The 17,791-nt window shown below is 50.2% G+C and overlaps 1 pseudogene; it reads right to left on the bottom strand.

Annotated features, from left to right (window-relative positions):
• Positions 1–658: 658 nt before the first annotated feature.
• Positions 659–10,048, bottom strand: LOC121047872 (annotated as a pseudogene).
• Positions 10,049–17,791: the final 7,743 nt, after the last annotated feature.

The following is a 17,791-nucleotide window of genomic DNA, read 5'->3' as shown; positions in this document are numbered from 1 at the left end:
GGTGTCGTATTCTATTCCAATAACCGTAAGTTCTGTCGGGATATTGTGCTTCGATATCGTGTTGTATACCAATAACCGCAAGTTATATCGGGATATTGTGCTCCAATATCCTGTTGTATACCAATAACCACATACTATATCGGGATATTGTGCTCCGATATGAATTCCCATCGTGCGTATTGGGTTAATCGGATAACAATAAGTTTTTATTGGTTTCCATCAACTTCATTGGAATACAATATTTCCAATAAGCCGAGTTCATATTGGCCTTTTTCAATAGGGTACCCGTGTAGTCTTCTTGAGTTTCCCTCGTTGTAGTGCCTATGTACCTGTTCTGCATCTCGTATAAGAGTTCCTTGTCTGTACCGTTGTACGTGTGCGTGATCTCGTTGAGATTCTGCCTCTGTAACGTCTTGCCACTGTCGGGGTCTACAAAACAGCGAAGTAGGTTCCACGCCTTGCGCAGCCCGAGTTGGCCCTCCATGCTGCTGCATGTGGACTCCCATTGCTGCCGGGCTAGGCGGTTGGCGTGGTCCTCGATGTCTCTGTCGAGCCTTGCTATTCTCCTCCGCAGGTTTCGATTCAGCCTCTGGCCTCTCCACTTTTCCTGTAGGCTGTCACGAGCCTCCCACAGATGGAGGAGTTTGTTGTCGGCTGTTTATTGTCCAGCTTCCTCAGGGATCTCTTTCGTGGCCTGTTTGACAGCTTTCTGTATCTGCGCTGTCCATTGCTCTATGTCTGTAATTGTAGTAGCGTATGTGGTACTGTGCCGTGCTTCTTCGTGTTCGTCTTTGTAATCGCTTTCGCGCTCGCTCCCTTGTATCTGTCTGAAAGTGTCCCATTCTACCATTGTGAGTTTTCTGCCCCGTTTCTTTGTTGGTCCCGTATTGAGTGTCGTAGCAATAATAAAGTGATCGCTGCTCAGGTCTTTCTGAGTGTTGACCCAGTTGGGGTCCGGTGCGTTCTTTGTGAAAGTGAGGTCCGGTGTCGTGTCCATGCTCACGCTGTTACCCGTGCGCGTGGGCTGTTGGGGATCGGTGACAAGGGTTAGTCCAACGTGCTGCGCGTCCGCCCAAAGGTGCTCCGTCCTTTGACGGAACACCTTCGGTAGTCCCATGCGGCGTGCGGCGCGTTAAAGTCCCCAACGACCACCAGCGTGTTTCTCTTGGCAATATCTAGTGTTTTGCGAAGCAGGGGCCCGAACCGCTGTCGCTGTTTCGGAGAGCTGTATAGATTTAGGACAAAGAGCCTGCCTTCCTTTTTGCTTGATGGTATAATTTCTAAGAGGACATGCTCAACGTTTGTTACCGTGATTTCGTGCTGTATCACCGCTAAGTTCCTCCTTACAAGGGTTACAACTAGCGTTTCGCTTTCACCTCCGTCAGAGGCTGCGGCATATGATTTGTACCCTGTTAATTTTGCAAGTCCCATCGTCTCCTGTAAGGCGATGACATCTGGCGCCTCCTCCTTTTTATCGTTACTGTAAGAATTTTGGAAGAACTGCCTAAGGTTTCCCGTTTCCGGCGAAACCCGCGGCAGTTCCACTGCCAAATTGTGTACTCTGTATTTCTGCTGTTCGGGGCCATATCTGGTTGCTATGTGCTGGTCCCCCTGTGGCCTTGCTGTTGTCACTGCTATTCTCCGCAGCAGTGGGCCTTCGGTAAGGTTTTGTGCTCTTAATTGGTCCCGCCGCTGCGGGACGGCTCTCCGCGAGTGTACTTTCGATGGCTGTAGTTCTAAGTTCAATTCTGTCCATGCGCTGTCCGAGTAGCTCTATTTTAGAGCGCAGCTCTTAGGGGCCCGTTTCCGGCTTGAGTGGCGTCGCCGTCGGCGTCGCCGTCGGCGTCGGCGTCGGCGTCGGCGTAACCGCGCGGTGCATCATGGAAAATGTTCCATAATGCACCGCGCGAGCCCCCCACCGGGGTCACGTGACCTCGTGGGGGGGCACGTGACCCCCCCAAGATCACGTGACCCCGGTGCATCATGGGAAATGTCCCATAATGCACCGCGCGAGCCCCCCACCGGGGGCACGTGACCCCGGTGCATCATGGGAAATGTCCCATAATGCACCGCGCGAGCCCCCCACCGGGGTCACGTGACCTCGTGGGGGGCACGTGACCCCCCCCCCCCCGAGGTCACGTGACCCCCCGAAGTCACGTGACTCCCCTTAGGTCACGTGACCCCCGCCGATGTCGCGTGACCCCCCAATGACGTCATCGTGACTGATGACGTCACCGACATCCACATCGTCATCGTCATCAGTCACGATGACGTCACCGCCATCCACATCGTCATCATCACTGATGACGTCACCGGCATCCACATCGCCATCGTCATCATCACTGATGACGTCACAGGCATCCGCATCGTCATCATCACTGATGACGTTACCGACATCCGCATCGTCATCGTCATCATCACTGATGACGTCATCAGTGACGTCACTGATGTCGTCACCGGCATCCACATCGTCATCGTCACTGATGACGTCACCGGCATCCGCATCGTCATCGTCATCATCACTGATGACGTCACCGGCATCCGCATCGTCATCTTCATCATCGCTGATGACGTTACCGACATCCGCATCGTCATCGTAATCATCACTGATGACGTCATCAGCGACGTCACTGATGACGTCACAGACATTCGCATCGTCATCGTCATCATCACTGGTGAAGTCTTCAGTGACGTCACTAATGACGTCATCGGTACCCGCATCGTCATCGTCACTGATGACGTCAGTGATGACATCATCGGCATTGGGGGTCACGTGACCCCCAAGGTCACGTGACCCCCCCTGGTTAGTTTAACCCCCCCCCCCCAGTGCCCTTCCCTCCTCCTCCTCAAGAGCTGCGCTCTAATTCGGCGTTACAGGGAGTTGTAAGCAGCTTTCACTTTTTTGAGTTAAGTGCATCGAATTGCGCTTTTACGAGCTCCGTTAGACTTTCGAGTAGTTCGTCTCTTAGTTGCGGGTTTTCCCCGGCTTTCCGCTTTTGCGGCAGTGCCGTCACCACCGGGCCTTCCGCAGCAACCGAGGGTATTTGCGCATGTGGGAGGGGGGGGGGTGTTGATGTCCTCCCGCTGGTAATTGACGGTGCGCGGCTCCTGTCTTTTCCTTTCTCTGTCTTTAATTGAGCGATTTCTGCTTTAAGATTCCTGTTCTGTCGTAACACTTGATTCAACACGAACTGAATTTGGGCTAGCTGTAGTTCTAGGGCGGATCTGCCACTGTCCTAATATTGAGGCTTAGTGGGCAGGGAGACCCTATCTGCCCAGCTCACCTGTTGTTGTTGGTCTGGCTGCGGGCCTGGTCCCGGCTGCTGTTGTTGGTGGTTCTGCCGTGGCAGTGGTGGCGGCAGTCGCTTTTCCGAAGTTTGTCGGACTCTTGGGGTCGACCTAGATCTTGACCGGGAACGGCCTGCTCTGGGTCGGGAGCGGGAGCGGGAGCGGTGGTTGGTGTCTATGGGCGGGAAATCACCTGGTTGAGGGAGTGATTGCTGTGCCGTGCATTGTTCCCAGAGGCGTTTCCGGATGACGTATGGCGTTTTGTATTTGGCCGTGCACCCTTTGTCCGCTGTGGGGTGGGGTCCACCGCACAGCGTGCACTTGGGGGTGCACTGATGGTCTTGATCAGGATTGTGGGTGCCTCAGCTCCTGCAGATCTTGTTGTTGGGGAATGGACAAACGTCCATGCGGTGCCCGAGACGGCCACAGTGGTAAGATATGTCGACTTGCTTTCAGTACAAGCAGCAGGGGATCAGTGCTGCGCCATATCGGACCAGGTGCGGAACACTGGGTCCGTCGAAGGCGATGACGATGGTCGTGGTGGAACCGATGCGTTTGGCGGCCAGGGCTAACGGATTGCGGGCATTTATGATGTTCGGGTCGATTTCCTGGGTGCTATCGGTGAGGGGAATACCTCAGATAACTCCCTTGGTAGTGTTGTCCGGGGCTGCCTCGTATGAGTTGACTTCGTGGTTACACTATTGACGAGAATAGATTTCATGCGCACGTACCTGTCAGCATTGCGCGGTCGGGGCGTGCTGATCACGACGATGTTTTGTTGAACGTTCGGGCAGATAGTGTCGTCTTGGCTTTCTTCCGGGCTAAGTTGTGTTGCTCGGAAAATGGCTACAGTCACTGTGGGGCTGCCAAATTTCGGGATATTTAGCGCCCCTTTAGGTCTCACAATGATCTTAATTTCGTTCTTGGGTAATTGGGGCATACGTCCGGCCTTGAGGACTTGAGATATAACGTTCTTCCTGGTTTTAGAGCGAGAGCGGGAGTCTTGCGATTGGGGCGGGTCGTCGTGAGTAGAGTTTTGGCCACGTTTCTTGTCGGGACGACGGGAACGGGTGGTGAGCCAGCCCATTTCGGCGGTCACCTCTTCTGGTGTGACGTCCTCAACCGATTACTTGAACTTACATTCTCCGATGGTTGAGTTAGGAGCCTGCACGTCGATGAGGAGCGCGCGTAGGAACGCTCCACTTGGCCGTCCACAGTACCGAGAAAATCCAGAACTGACGAGGTTCTCGGAGTTTTCAAGCTTCTTGCGCGGTGGTATAACATTATTTTCCCGGCCCGGAACGTACGCTCCGATTCTCTCGGCAGAAAACGCGCGCTCCGAATTTCGCGTCGTAAAGTACGCCTGTCTCTCGAGGTCGCCCGCCATGGGAACTGTTTACACCAAAGCATTCTCCCCAGCCGAATCTCCCTGGTGATAACGGACCACCCGCGGAGCCCTCGCCGATCCTTACACCTGGTATCGTGCTGGTATCTTGCGGTACTGCTGGTACTACGCCGGGGATTTGTGCTGGCAGCTGCCCGAGGACTCGCTCGGACAAAACAAGACCGTGAACTGTATGGCATAAAGCCGCTAGTCTGGGATCTTGCTGTATTGCTCCTACTATGCCGGGGATTCGTACTGGCAGCAGCCCGGGAATTCGCTGGGACAAAACAAGACCGCGAACTGTATAGCTTGAGGCCGCTAGCCTGGGGTCTTGCCGGACCGTATTACTGGTACTACGCTGGGGATTTGTGCTGGCAGCATCTCGGGAACTCACTGGGACGCCCAGTGCCGGGCGCGTCAGTCAGTCCTAGTCACTGGCCAGTGACTGACAATCTCACTGGTCCGTTGTCGCCCCACTGGAAACTCCAGCGTCGCCCCAGTAGGTTCTTACTGGAAGTACGGTTCCACTCCATTCACCAACCGGCGATTTGTTCTACTTGAATGGGTCTTCCCTGGGTAATTGCAGCTGTCCGTTTTGTAAAGCTTGGCGGCTGAGAATTTTGTAATAATTTTTTTTGTTTATTTCTTTACTTTTAGATACCTGCAGCCCTAACCGCGTAACAGCAGAACACACACAAAAAAAAAAATAAAACAACAGCGTTACAGTAAAAAGTATCGGACAAATGGAAACATAACAATGTCTTCATGCAGATATGTGCATTCTCTAATAATAACACACACACAAACACAAATGATAATATCACATAAAGAACCAAAGAAGTAGAGATAATTTAAAAAAAAGATAATTCTTTGCAGTGTTTACAATTTCAAAAATTAGAAATTACCCGCCAATATAAAAAAAAACATTAGTTCTTGTACAAGTCGAAGTTAAGCAAGTATTCTTTGGCTTTAAACGGATGATCAAATTTAGGGAATACATAAGGTGGAAGAGAAAGATATCAGGAGGCATTTATAACACCTTGGCTAAAATATATGTAATAAAAGAAGATGTAACGTTTTTCTTCTAGTTTCCATCTTTTCCCAACATAAGCTGTTTTTCATTCACGGGACGCTTGGACAAAGGATGTAATTTTTTTTAACAAAAACAAGCTGCCTTCTTTAATTAGGTTTGCTGCTTAGATAATTTGCTGATTGGTCCCACAAAGCACACGCATACTTTAGAACTGGCCGAACATAAACCGAATACATGATTTTAAACCTGAGACTGGGGCAGAAAAGAGAACACAACAGAAGGTAGTAAAAGAGGAGGCAACGTATCCTCTTTTACTACCTTCTGTTGTGTTCTCTTTTCTGCTCCAGTCTCAGGTTTACAATCATGTTCAACTTACACCAGCTCGCCTGCACTCTGACTATTTTTTCGATAAACCAAATACGCCGTTCCTTTTAGGTTGCCAGATGGTTGCATTAATATTTTTTTTTTTTTTTGTAGGAAGTTGGACTTTAGATTTGCCTGACTGTCGATTTGATTGAAGTGTGCTTCAGAAGAGCAAGTACTGGAAAAAAAAAGATATTGAAATATTTAATTTCACACGCCTTAGAGACTAGTTCCTGGTGAAGAAAAGATTTAGGAGAGAAACATTTCTGTCCTTGGTAAAAGCATAAATTAATTATTATTTCGTTTTACACTAAAATACACTTCTCAAAGAGTACCAATGCTCCATTTTCGCGAGGTTAGATTTCAGACACTTTGACTTCTGGTCAGACCAAATGCTTCCGTACAGTACGCCTAATTAGCCTACAACCTGACACTAAAGACAAATTGCTGCGTAATATTGTTCATAAATAATGCAAAGAGACACGGACGCAGCATTGACCCCTCGGGTACTCCCGATGTGATATTCTTGCATTTTGATCTGATGACGCTTGAAACAGCACATTGTTTTTTTTTTTTTGTTTTCTTTTTTTTTGTTATTAAGGTACTCTTGAATCTATAAAATGATTGAGCGTCGTTCCACGTGAAACGTCCCAGACTTTGCGCTCGACCACCTCCGATTTCTAAAAGAAAATTCATGGGCTTCGGCCACAATGTCCGTAGCCATACTTTAAAATAGTTTTGACGAAAAAAAAATTGTGATGACGTGAGCGCGATTTTAATTTTTGAAAACAGCGTGAAACTAGGCATCATTCAATAATTTACGAAAAATCTGCTATTTTATGAAACACCCAACAATATTTTTTTCTTAAATGTGCACGGTTGTCGGCTTATAATGTGGTTGTGTTTGTGCAGTTTTTTTTAATTTAAATATTTTTTTAAAAATACATAATTTTATTCCAAAATAATCATTTTTGTCATTTTATTAAAAAATATATAACTGCTCCATGGACCTAATATAACTTTTTACTGGTTGCCCTCTAGGTGTATGACCTATAAAAATATTTTAAACCACTCAATTAGACATCTTGCAGTAAAAAAAAAAATCCTGAATTTGCCAAAAAGCGCGTTTTGACGCATAAACAGCCGGTCATTCCACCCTGAGGTGGTTCAAGTAAAAATACAAAATATGGTGGCTTTGGAAGAACAATTTATTGTCTTTTGATTCAGAAAGTTTAATCAGAGTAATTTTTGTTTAAAGCGAGAAAACAATTTTTGAAGTTGAACTCTCGCACCACTACCCGGCGTCGCTTCTTAACGCCTCTTTGCCGCACAGCACGCCACCTGCGACGATAGCCGACGCGATTAGGGCCAAAGAAACATCGAAGTTTGCTGCCCGCTTCCCCTCGTCCCTCTTTTCTGGCTGTAAGGGAAGAAACGGCGGGTATCGTGTACTAATCGGGGGTGCCCTCAGCGCGTCGTCATAGCAGGCCCGTTGTGCTCATTGTACCCGAGGGCGGCTCCTCATACTCCTAAACGCGATGCCTAATCGACGGTCGGCATCAGCTGACGTGGACTTCTTCATGCCGTGCCAAAGGTCCCACGGCGACCTCCGATTCCTAAAATAAAATCAATGGTTCTTCATCATAATGTTTGTGGTGCTTCTCTAAAATATTTTTGACGAGAAACAAATTTCATAGGGTGATGGCGGTTTGAACTCGTAAAAAAGGAGTGAAACTATGAGTCATTTATTAATTGATGAAAATTAAGATATTTTTATAGAACAGTGGACTATTTTTTCCTAAAAACCACATGGTATTTTGATTGTTGTGTAATGAGGATCATGAATATTCGCTAGAAGCAATTTAAAAAAAAAAAGTAATATATGAGAATTTTAGCCTTTTTGATAGTTTGGTTACAAACTATCTCGTTGCTGCAGGTGATTAAAAATTCTTATTGGAAACCCTGTAAATATACTGCACAAAAAAAGTTTCGGGCCGTACAACTAAATATCTTGCAGAAAAAACAACTTAATTTGTGCAAACTTTCGTGCTGCCGTTTAAAGAGCCGTCAATTCTGCCTTGAGGTGGTCGAAAGAAAAATGCGAAACATGGTGACTTTTACAGAAGAGTTTATTGCCTTTTGTTCTTGAAAGTTTAATTAAAATAATTTTGTTCTAAATACACAAAAAATAAAAAAATAAAAAAAACATTTTGAAGTTGAGCTTTTACGTCGCAACCGGGTTTTGTTTCTTGTGCTTCTTCTCTGCACAACACGGCACCGTCGAGCCCGGCGAAGCGTGCGACTGTGTAACGGTGGGCCCACGCAGGTGGGGAGCAGGACCTTGAGCTGTCGGGTACATCTCGGTGAAAAGGGGCTGTTTTTCACTCTTGTTGCTTTAAGGCTTTTCCCATTTCAACCGTTTTACGCGGCGATGTCCTCCTGTGATCTTCCAGTGTCTTGATGTCAGGAGATGCTTAGCGCTGCCGGTTCAGAGCAACCATTACTAAGCTAGCTCTTTCCTACATACAGAACCCGATCACTCTCTCTTGTTAACGTCAGGACAGATGTAAACAGCAGCACAAAAGACCGTGAACGGGCAATCTCGAACGACGAGGTGATGTGGTGTTGACGAATGCGCGCCGTTGAAGGCTCACGCGTCGTTTCTGTTCAAATCGGTTTTGAAATGACAAATTCTTGCGTTGCTGAATAGGACGTAAGTCCAGCACGTAGCGTAGATGGTGACGCAGGCTTAAAGTGATGGTAACTTCTTGTCCCTTTGACGGGGACCGCTGAGCTAAATCTTGGAGTGAGTTGAGCTCGTTTTTCTTCAACGATTTCTTTCGGCACCCAAAGTATTGTTATGCCCCCGATGTTATTTTTGGCCCAGGTAAACAGCTGCTGGGGGGTCATTATTTGGTTCTCGAAGGGACTTCGAAGACTGGCCCTTGCTGCCAGACGCTTCACTGTACCCCCGACTCCGTCACAAGCACTCTTCCCGTGGGACGTTGCGAAAAAATTCCATTCAGCGGAAATGCCGAAATCATTTTCGTGCTGACAGAGGTTTGCAAAGTTTTCTTTATTCTTGTACTGAGGGGACGCATCATCTGAAAAGTAGTGAATTTTTCTAATTTGCGGAAAGTCTCGCTTCAATATCTTAATTACTTCACTCTGAAATACAGAAACAGCCACCGTGTCGTGTTCTAGGCAGTCAGAAATTAAACTGAATGATTTTATAGAAATCTCTTGGGTGGTGGCTTCTTGTTTGAGAAAGTAAATAACAACGAAGTGGACTGATGCCTGAGTATTCACCCAGTGATAGGATTGCGGGGCGTCCTGCACGATGAAACTATAATTTTTAGCGAAGTCCATGAGTACTATTGCCTCGTGTTTGCCTATGTTTGCTTTGCGCTCCCGCAAGTATCGTGCCTGTTGTTTGCTCACAAAGTGGTGAGCCTTCAGTGCCTTCAGCATATCTAAAAATTTTTCGTGGAACTCGTCTGGTGTCAGAACAATGGTTTCCAGTTGGGAACGCACCCCGCTGACCCACTGTTGCATATGGACGCAATCCGTTTCTTCCGGGTCAAGAAGTGGAGTGCTGCGGAGCAAAGTATCAGCAAAATTGGTACTTGGGCATTTGGCACACCTGTCAAGCATGCACTATTCATTGTGTAGATCACATACTGTAGTGGATAGAAGTTCTTCGGTGCTTCCGTCTAATCCTGTAGCGTGAAGCATGAGCTTAAAATTTTGGTGTTGCATGCACACGCAAACTGTGTGAGTGCCGCTCCCCCCTGCTAGGACACAATGTGAAGGCCGCAGACTTGCGAATGTTGAAAAACTGCACCTGAAATCGCAGCTTTTTTCCATTCCTCGTGCATTTCTTTCAAGTTGAGCAACAACAGACGCTTTTGGCGACCACGTAGCACGTCCTTTTTTCCCGGTAAGCAGTACGAGACAGCGTCGTCCTGATAGAACTCCATGATGGAGGCCTTTACTTCTTCGATGACCGGGCGGCCTCTTCTTTTTGGCACGGTGCTCAATATTCCTGATTCTGACCTGACCTTTACGGCTTGACGCGCTTGTCGTTCCGAGGCTCCAAAGAAGTTCATAATCTTTTCGCGAGACCAGGAGGGTGGGGCCAATGTTAGAAGTTGTAATTTTTTCTCTCTATTTTTCTCCAGGTCAAACTTGTTTTCTACATCTTGCATGAGTGACACGTAGTCACTCAAGACAAAATCTTCATCCTGGTTCGGCTGAGAAGTTCGTTTCTGCTGTACACCCAGAGATGAAAATTCTTCTTTCCGCGGAGATTTTAAATTGTCTAACCTTCTTTTGGGCGTATGTCTCGCGGCTTATTCGCCCTCGCTTTCGTTGGAGAGGGCTCTCTCCAACGGCTGCGAGGGCCTCGTTCACGCTCTCAAGTGCTACCTCGGGGTCATCATGCTCAGAAGGGGCATCACGAGCCAGAGGTGGTGCTGGTGCTTGAAAAGTAGGTCTCTTCTTCAATTCAAAACAATTTCGCCGGCATGCTTGACAAAGTCGGTTTCTAGGAATAAGGTTTAAATTGGGGTGCGCATCTGCCAAGGCTATTGTAATTACAGCTGATCCACGGCGGTTTTTGACGTGTTCATAGAAAGGGTTAGAACACCACTTGGATGCAATCAGTGATGTGTACTTTTTAAGGTATACTTGATAATGATGTGAACACACTGTACGGAGGTCACCTTGTGGGCGCCCGGAACGGAGCGAAAGGAGCCGCCGATCCGTGTGCGTCAGGTCTTGAGCGTTGATGAGGGACCGCGTCTTGGTCTGTGTGGTCACATGGCAACCCCTTGCACCCAGGGAGCACGGAGGAAGTCCGGCTTCTGCACTGAAAAAGAAATTTAAATGCAACATGACTGCTCCTTCATTCATGTGAGCCATATCTGCGTGCTGCGCATAAATGACATGTCGGGCACATATGCGCCTTACGTGCAGAAGCTAGCCTTGCACGCAAAACGCCATTCGGCTTTGAACTTTTATACCGCTAATTGGTTTGTGACAGGTATAAGGTGAACCATGTGTATTTAATACAAGCCAGCGCGTCCTTCCCTAAAGCTTGGGCTTATACATGTCTAACGTAACACATACTACATGTACGACAAACGGCCAGCTTTAAAAAAATAGCTAGTCCATCTGGTTTGAAAAAGAATTGAGCGGCCGCAACTATACAGATACTGTGACAGGGTAGGCACGAGTAAACACGAAACAACTATCATTGTATTGTGAGGGCCGGTGGTAGGCCCAGGAAGAAAGAACAAGTTTAAAGATTAAGATAACTGTTTATTACGGGAGAAGGCAGGTATGTCTGAGTCAGTGGGACGGGCGGAAGCAACTGGAAGAGAAGTACACGGGCTTGGAGAATCTTGAGGCGAAGAGGCGATGGCTTCGGGGCAGGGGCGAGGGCGAGGTTGGTTTATGAGGTGAGGGGTAAGGTTACAGCTGCGGCGAAGAAGTCGGCTGCCGGGGCTTGCGAGCAGAGTCGACTTGGCTGGTGTTTACATTTGGGCGATGGGTATAACTAAGGGCGAGAAGAATGGACGGTGGTTTGAACGGCGAGGGCTCGTTGGCTCTAGAGAACTCGAAATTCCGGGGAGCAATTTGGAAGGAAAGAACGGAGCGGGGGCGGCAGAGGGGATGGAAGAATAACAGATGGCTACGGTTAACATATGCTCACAGTATTGTAGAAAATAAAGCCGGCTTTCCTACGTACCCTGATCAGCATCCACAGGAACCGTAGATTGACTTCTTTCTCCAGAGGGACCAGCTTGATCCAGGGCAGAGTGCGTGTTCGGCGGGGTCGGCGGAATGTGGGGCGCGGTGACTCTACGGTGGGTGTTTCGCAGCTTGATGAATGGTCTTGTAACTTGTTGATGTCCGGGCAAGGCTCGAGTGTGGGGAGTTCGGGCTCCTGTTGTGTCGGGTCAGGGAGGGGGGTTGGCGATGGCGCTGGTACATCACCGACACGGGGGTCTGTGAGAGTTGGATCTACGTATGGTGGCGAATATTTCTTCACCTGTGAGCGGTGAACCGTGCGTTCGGTGGCGGAATTTGCGTTACCGAAGGCGGGCAGTTGTCGAACGCAGAATGTCACAGGCGTGGGCTTCCCAACGATTTCGTAGAGGCCCTTAAACCGGGGGGACAGCTTTTCCATTCCGTCGGGCACGGGTTGCTGGCGGCGAATCCATACGATGTCTCCGGGCTCAAAGTCTCTACCATTCCTGTGAGAACGATCGTAGAAAGCTTTACGTGAAAGTTGGGCGTCTTCACTCCGCTGAAGTGCGTCTGTTCGGTCGGCGCATAGTCTGAGCAAGCGCTCGTGCATGGTTTCCGTGTTTTGGGGCTGATGCTTTTGATGAGGCATTTTCGGGACGTAGCCGTGGAGCAACGCGAAGGGTGAAAATTGTGAAGATGCGTTGTAGGTTGTGTTGACGGCGAAGGCTGCCTCCTCAAGGCGTGTATCCCAAGTCTGCGGATCCGACTTGCAGAGCTTCCGAAGTACGGCCATGAGCGTGCCGTTGCTACGCTCAATTAAGCCGTTACTGGCTGCGCGGTAAGCCACGGAATGGTGAATGGTGATGCCGTGGTGTCGCATGAAGCGTAGAAACTCGTGCGACTCGAACACGCGTCCGTGGTCTGTGAGGCAGTGGTCGGGCGCTCCGTAGCGGTAGAACACCTGCCGGAGGTGAGCAATGACCTCCTTTGTAGATGTCGAAGTGACTGCTGCTGGAACCACAAATCGTGATGCAAAGTCGATTAGGTTGAGCAGGTATCGATGGCTACCGGTATCTGGCATGGTGACATGGTCCATTGCGATAATCTTGAACGGGGTCTCGGTGGTTGGCATGATGGCCATCTTCCCCACCGATTTCGTTGTGGGTCGATTGCACGCCTGGCAGGTCTGGCACGCATTTACGCATTTGGCTGTCGTGCTCGGCATTCGGGGCCACCAATAGCGCTCAGCGAGTTTGGCCAGTGTTCTGGTGTAATCCATGTGGCCGCTGCTGTCGTGCATCAGCTCGAGTGCTTGGTGTCACATTTTGCGGGAAGTACGATGACTGACATCTGGGGTGACGTGCTGTAGTAGAGTACTTTGTCAATCACGAAAAAGTCTGGTAGAGAGGCTGGGTCGTCTCTAAGTCTTTGCAGTATGTCGTGGCATTCGGCGTCTTCCTGTTGAAGCTGGGCCAGGTGGTCAGACGTTTGGACAGTGGCGCAGGCGAGGCGAGACAACATGTCGGCAACAACGTTCTGTTTTCCCGGACGGTGATGGACCGTGAAGTCAAATTCCAGCAAGTCCATCAACATGTGCGTGAATCTTCGGGATGGTTTCATGGACGTAGCCAGGCACGTGACGGTCCAATTGTCTGTGATAAGTGAGAACTTGATGGAGAGAAGGTATGGGCGGAACTTTTGCGTGAGCGCCCAGTGAACAGCAATGCATTCCCAGACGTTGCTGTGGAGCTTCTGTTCTGCCGGGGTCAACGACCGACTGGCGTATTCGATTACAGCTTCCTTGCCGTCTTGTTGCTGAGACAGTACAGCGCCGATTGCAGTGCCGGAGGCGTCAGTGGCGACAGTCGTAGGGGCACTGGGATTAAAATGACCCAGCATAGGCGCCGACGTCAAGGCAGTTTTTAGGGCTTGAAAGGCAGTGTCGCACTCTGGTGTCCACTCGAAGTTGCCCGTGCGAATGATGTTGTGAAGCGGAGCAGCGATGTGCGAGAACCCGGAGATGAAGCGTCGGTAGAAGTTGGCAGCTTGAACCCATGAGAGCAGGGACTTCGCGTTTCAGGGAGTCGGGATTTTCAGAAGATCGTCCACCTTCTCTGGGTTCGGCAGTTTTCCAGACTTGGAGAGAATGAAACCCAGAAACTTGATGGATTCCATTCTAAAATGGCATTTTTCTGCCGACAGCTTGAGACCGCTGCGTTGGAGAAGCGTCAAGACTTCGTCAAGAAGGTCAAGAAACTCGGTGATGTTAGTGGCGAAGAGCAGCACATCGTCGAGGTAGACGCGAACACCGCATTTGAGGTGGCGTGGTCGGAGTTCTTGGAAGACGGTGTTAATGGCTTTCTGGAATGTGGCGGGCGCATTTTTGAGGCCGAAGGGCATGCGTGTCCACTTGTAGATGCCCTGATGAGTGATGAAGGCGGTTTTGTCTTGATCCTAAGGTCTTAATAGAATTTGCCAATAGGCAAAATTCAGGTCTAGCGATGCGAAAAGGCTACAACCACCGATGTCCTCCATGATGTCGTCGGCGCGGGGAAGGGGTTGTGCGACGTTTACAGTCATTTTGTTCAACGGAATATAGTTGACGCAAAGGCGCTTTTCGGTCTGTTGGCTGACCACAACAACTGGAAAAGCCCAGGGTCCAGACGACGGGAGGATAATTTCCTTCTGCAAAAGGTCTTCTGTTTGACGTTCTAGAAATCGGCGATCGTCAAAGGAGTACCTGTATGGCTGGCGGCTGTATGGGGTGGCTCCAGGGACCAAGTCGATGCTGTGTTCCGTCCCCATGTAAAGGCCGAGGTCTTGCTCGTCTGTGGCGAAGAGGCACGTGGCTTTTCAAGATGGCTTGAATTTTGTTTCGGTCAGTTTCGTCGGGGCTGGGCCCAATCAATGGGACAAACGACGAGGGCAGAGCTGACGAGGGCGTGGCAGAGGCAGGCGTAGGTTTCTCATGTGGCTCCACGAGCTGGCGGGTGGCGGTGGCGCAAAGGGTCGCGACGTGCGAAGCTTGACTGGGCGCGCTGAGTGGCGGGGGCGTGGTGGCGAGAACTTCCAGCGTTGTCCAGAGAGGCTTTAGGTCCCCTGGGATAGGTTCCAATTGGAGCCCTGTTGGCGTTGCTGAAGCAGCGTGCCACCTTCGAATGGCAGTCTCCTGCAGGAGCACGGCGTTCGCCATCCGAGGCAGGGTCTTCTCAACACATGGCACGACGAGTTTTCGGTGCGGCTGGTGAATTTCGGGGAGTCTTGGTGGCTTGACGTGAAGCTCGGCGCGAGCAGCGCAAAGCCAGTCGTCTCCGAGAATCAATGGGAGGGCGTTGTTTTCAAGCACGGTGGCCTCGACAACTCCAGATATGTCGTCGACGGAGATGCGAAGACAAGCAGATCCAATGGGCGTGATCGTACCACCTCCGACGACGACAAGGGGAGCCGCTGTCCACGGGAGGAGCTGTAAGCCGCTGACATGCTTCGCGGATATGAGGGTGATGCTCGATCCGCTATCGGGAAATGCATCAAGATGTCTTATACCACGGACGTCGGCGGTGACCATGGCACACGCAATTCTTGAACCACTTAGTTCAAAGTCTCCAGACTTGCACGTGAATGTTCTGTCGGAGCGAGGCGATGGAGCCGGCGGCGGCGGTGGCTGTCGGGATTGTTGGAATTCGGGACACTTGGCAGAAAGATGCCCCTTGTTCCGGCAACTAAAACACACTGCGTCACGTATGTCCTGGCCAGATCGATAGGCGGGAGCGTTGTATCGCTGGGCAATCACGTCACAACGCGCTTCGCGTTCAGCAGGCGGAAGGTGTGAAATTCTGCGTGGGAAGCGGTCGGACGACGACGGTTGGAAGTCGCGAGGCGATTAAGTGCCGTTTGAAGTTCCGGGCATTTGTGCGGGAGGTGGTCGTGAGTCGGAATTGCGATTTCCGTCGCGTGTGAACGGGTCACACGTCAACACTTGGAGGGCAGTGGGCAGCAATAGCATTGGTGACTTGCCTGTCTGCGATGCCCTGGATGATATATTCGATCCGCTGTTGGTCAGTGAGCAGCACGGGCATCGGGCGAGAAGTCGCAATTTGGCGAAGGTGTATTGATGAAGCGTCTCAGTTGGAGTTTGGAGGCGCTCCATGACACGTCGTTGCCACTCGATGAGGTTGAGTTGGTCACTGAACTGCTGGAGGAGGGCTGCCTTCCAGACAGTCCATGAGGCATGGGCGTGGCCGGCTGCGAGATGCCAGTTCTTTGCGGTACCTCAAAGCTTACTGATGGCGATCGCACGAAGGGTCGAATCGGTCCAGGCGGCGAGCTGTTTCGTCTACTCCAGTTCTTCCAGCCAGAGCTTGGTGGAGGTAGTTTTCGAGTCCTCAAATGTTGAAATGGAGGAGCTCAGATCTGGAAGTCTCGCAACCTGTACTGGACGGCTGCGCATCTCGGCCAACAGCTGGGTGTTTTGCTGCAGGCACAATGCCAGGATTTGCATTACGTCGGGCGAGGACACGGGTGTGACAGTAGGCTGTGCCGTGTCGCCATTCTCGGTGCCGGGAGGCAACACTTGAGGCGCGGGGATTTGGGGCTGAGGCGCTTGTTGCTTTTGGTCTTGAAGAAAAGAAGACAGGCGGGCGACCAGGTCATCTTTGGATCCCGAGGAATCCAGTCCTCTGGCATCCAGTTCCGCGCGGAGGAAATTGGCGGTGAAGGCGTGAAGGGCGACTGGAACTGCTTGGTCCCACTGGATCATAGCGAGGGCGTAGGCAATGGCGGGTAAGATGGCGAAGTAGGCTTACCGAAGGTCTAGAAGTATTCCATTGTACAGGAGGCGAAGGCGATGAATATTGAAAATTGAGGTTCGAAGGGTCGACTGCGCCAGATGTGAGGGCCGGTGGTAGGCCCCAGGAAGAAAGAACAAGTTTAAAGATTACGATAACTGTTTATTACGGGAGAAGGAAGGTATGTCTGAGTCAGTGGGACGGGTGGAAGCAACTGGAAGAGAAGTACACGGGCTTGTAGAATCTTGAGGCGAAGAGGCGATGGCTTCGGGGCAGAGGCGAGGGCGAGGCTGGTTTATGAGGTGAGGGGTAACGTTACAGCTGCGGCGAAGAAGTCGGCTGCCGGGGCTTGCGAGCAGAGTCGACTTGGCTGGTGTTTACATTTGGGCGATGGGTAGAACTAAGGGCGAGAAGAATGGACGGTGGTTTGAACGGCGAGGACTCGTTGGCTCTAGAGAACTCGGGTTGCGGGGAGCAATTTGGAAGGAAAGAACGGAGCGGGGGCGGCAGAGGGGATGGAAGAATAACAGATGGCTACGGTTAACATATGCTCACAGTATTGTAGAAAATAAAGCCGGCTTTCCTACGTACCCTGATCAGCATCCACAGGAACCGTAGATTGACTTCTTTCTCCAGAGGGACCAGCTTGATCCATCGTTACACCACCGTACAACGTACTTGACGAAAAATGAAGTTCTTTCTTCGACAGATTTCCGATCTCAAATGGTCGTTCAAAAGCCAACTTCTCGCTTGTCAGCCCTTCCTTAGCTTACTAGCGCAGAAGCGGGCTCTTCAAAAGGCAAGGAATGAGACTCGATACCCAGTGTCAATAGTGCGCACACGTGCCTTTGTTTATTCAATATTTCCGATGGGTCATGTAAAGATTCCCGCACTGACAATATGGACCGAAAATAATGCTAGAAGCGAACTCTTGGCTTGTGACGATGCTTCAAGCGTCCGAGTTAACATACTGAATCAGCGCGTTTCAGACTTTGATCACGCGCCTGTAGCCTTCACTGCGCTCCAACTAAGCGCGAACCGGATCATAGTTCCGCTTTTCACCGCAGAGTGCGTGACGGCTAGATTTCGCAGCGATATTATCGCGTTTCAGACGTCCAAGTCAGCTGATGCCGCCCGTCGATTAGGCATAGGGTTTCGGAGTGTGAGGAGCCGCCTTCGGGTACA

This window comes from Ixodes scapularis, unplaced genomic scaffold (assembly GCF_016920785.2).
Source record: "Ixodes scapularis isolate PalLabHiFi unplaced genomic scaffold, ASM1692078v2 ptg000292l_1__unscaffolded, whole genome shotgun sequence".
In the NCBI taxonomy this organism is placed as follows: Eukaryota; Metazoa; Arthropoda; class Arachnida; order Ixodida; family Ixodidae; genus Ixodes; species Ixodes scapularis.
This window is presented reverse-complemented; position numbering and strand designations above follow the sequence as displayed.